This window comes from Pseudophryne corroboree, chromosome 1 (genome assembly GCF_028390025.1).
Source record: "Pseudophryne corroboree isolate aPseCor3 chromosome 1, aPseCor3.hap2, whole genome shotgun sequence".
Taxonomy (NCBI): domain Eukaryota; kingdom Metazoa; phylum Chordata; class Amphibia; order Anura; family Myobatrachidae; genus Pseudophryne; species Pseudophryne corroboree.
The window spans coordinates 1,074,350,010-1,074,352,477 of NC_086444.1; the positions used below are offsets into that span (position 1 = coordinate 1,074,350,010).

General features: G+C 39.5%; 1 non-coding gene across 1 annotated transcript; it reads left to right on the plus strand.

The window, feature by feature from the left end:
• Window positions 1–2,087: 2,087 nt before the first annotated feature.
• LOC134939580 (5S ribosomal RNA) lies at window positions 2,088–2,206 on the plus strand. The gene has a single exon (XR_010181393.1). It is a non-coding gene; the product is annotated as a 5S ribosomal RNA (ribosomal RNA).
• The last annotated feature ends 262 nt before the right edge of the window (window positions 2,207–2,468 follow it).

The window sequence follows — 2,468 nt, forward strand, 5'->3', positions numbered from 1 at the left end:
TCTTCAATTAAAACGCCAACATTATTCTGATTTCTGTTGTTTTACCAGGTATGTCAGGAAACAAATCTCTATTTTTTATAAGGAATTCTTTAGATGCGTGCTTTTGACTAGCTGAAAGGGTTCTGGCTACTGTTACTGTGGTGGCTGACAGAGCTACTCTATCCTTCCACAGCTTTATAAGATTTACATGATCTGTTATGGCTTTCTTTTCCTGGGCTGGTACACTTTATAGTTAACCTCATCCACATTTCCTAGGATTTCAAATGGTCCTTTCCACTTTGCCAAAAATGTGCTCACTCTTTGTTGTTGTGGTTGTTGGGCCTGTTCCAAGTGCTATAGTACCACTGTAGCTATTCTTTCTTGCATCTGGGAAACATGTTCAATAACATATTTGAGAATTGTGGAACGTCTGTAATAGCCAGCAAGAAATAGGGTAATAAATATGGGTAATACCAATCTTTCCCATCTTTATCCATCACCTTCTTCAGCATATTATTGAAAGTACTGTTAAACTCTCCACTTAACGATCAGTCTGAGGCTGATACGCAGAGTTCCTTAACGAGTAACCTTAAACAGGGAGCACAACTCTCTCATGATTTTTTACATACAGTAAATGGGGTACCCTGGTCAATTAGGATTTCCTTAGTTATTCCCACTCTGCTAAAGTTATGTACTAGTTTCCTAGAAATTGTCTTTGTTGACATATTGCGCTATGGTATCACTTCTGGGTATCACCAAATCCTTAGTTATTCTCTCAAACGGGACCTCAGCAATGGGTATTGGGACAAGTAGACTTCTATAATGTTGAGACGATCAGGTGAACAAGCTTCTCCCAGCGAAACGTGCGTCACTTCCAGTTCGGCGCTCCACTTCCGGGATTCCGTGATGGGGCTCTGGTAGGCTGACTCCTCTCCACAACAAACGGCAAGTAATACACACTGCTCCCTAATTACCTCAAATAGCGCTACATGTAGGACCCTTATCTCCGGCTCGTACAGAGGCCGCGGGGACCCGCCCGCTCCTTCTGATATTTGTACACAGACAGAGCCTTAGCATTTTCAAGCTCTTACCTGTGACACGCAGCGGGGACCCGCCCACTTTATTCTATGTATGCATACAAGCAAAGCTGCTTAAAAAGGTAAACAACAGCCTTTTTTGGGGGGCCCATTATACTCACTATATATATAAAAAATAACATTACAAGGGACCATAATCCGCTGTTGATCCTATGAAGCAATTAGGGACTCAATTAGTATACAGATTTATTAGAAGCTATATAGCTATTATTATCTCTGTATTAGGAGTGTGTATTCTCCGCAATTATATTATGTTATAGCTGAAGGTAACCATGTTTGATTATTTCTCTGCATTTGGCTGTTTTTGTATGGTTTAAGAGAAATACAAGTAAAAAATTTTCTCCATATTGCTCATATTTGACTTGATGGTTGTTTTTCATTGATGTGGGCAGTGTCTGTAGGATTTTTCAATCTGATTTTTCTGCACTGAGCAATCAAACTAACCACAGAAATCTGGTTACAATAGAGATACACATTTTTATGTGTGTCATCAGATTCCCAAAAATACATATCTCTGTTTTTTTCTGATGTGTCCTGAACAATCGTTACGAACATATATCTATATTGGAAAAATGAGCATATATGTGGGGATTTTATATCCTATATGTGTTTTCCCTATTAGTAATTTCTATTTTTTCCTTTTGTGGAGATCTGTTTGCAGACTTATTACTCTGACCTATTTTGCCTTGATACAACTGCATGTATAGGTTGTATGGGCAGAGATATAATTACCTATATAATTCCAGATTTCAATGTTGCATATTTTTTCACCTTCCCTCTCTCATGCACTCTCTCATCCATAATTTTAGGACTGTCATCTGCAATGCTATCATAGTAACAGGGGCTTCCTAGTGGACAGCAGAAGTGCAATACTTACCTTAATTTCATTCCTGATTCATCAGGTTTCTTAATATTCTTCATTATCTCATCTCTCTCATATCTCTTTCTTTTTTCAACACTCTCTCATCCAATTGGGTGCCCACGCACGCAAACAGACTTGTCCTTCCAACTGTCTACAGTCATACCACGCTGGATATGCCCGATCCCATCCGATCTTGGAAGCCAAGCAGCGTTGGGCCTGGTCAGTACCAGAAAGGGAGACCATCTGGGAATACCGGGTACTGTAGTATCTAGGGATATTACAATCCATTGATGCACCCAGGAAAGCAGAGGTGTACTACACTTTCTTCACAACCAGAATATATAGGCGGCAATACTCTCTCATTGCCCATTCGATGTTATACAGATGGGCAAAAGCAGAAGTGACTGGTTCTGATTCACTTTCCTTTATTATCTCTTTCTGAGTATAAGTAGGGCAGAACCTATTAGACAACTCTATAAATCTGTAATATACCTTGTGTTGCCCTCAACATGGATACCATACTTTGATAA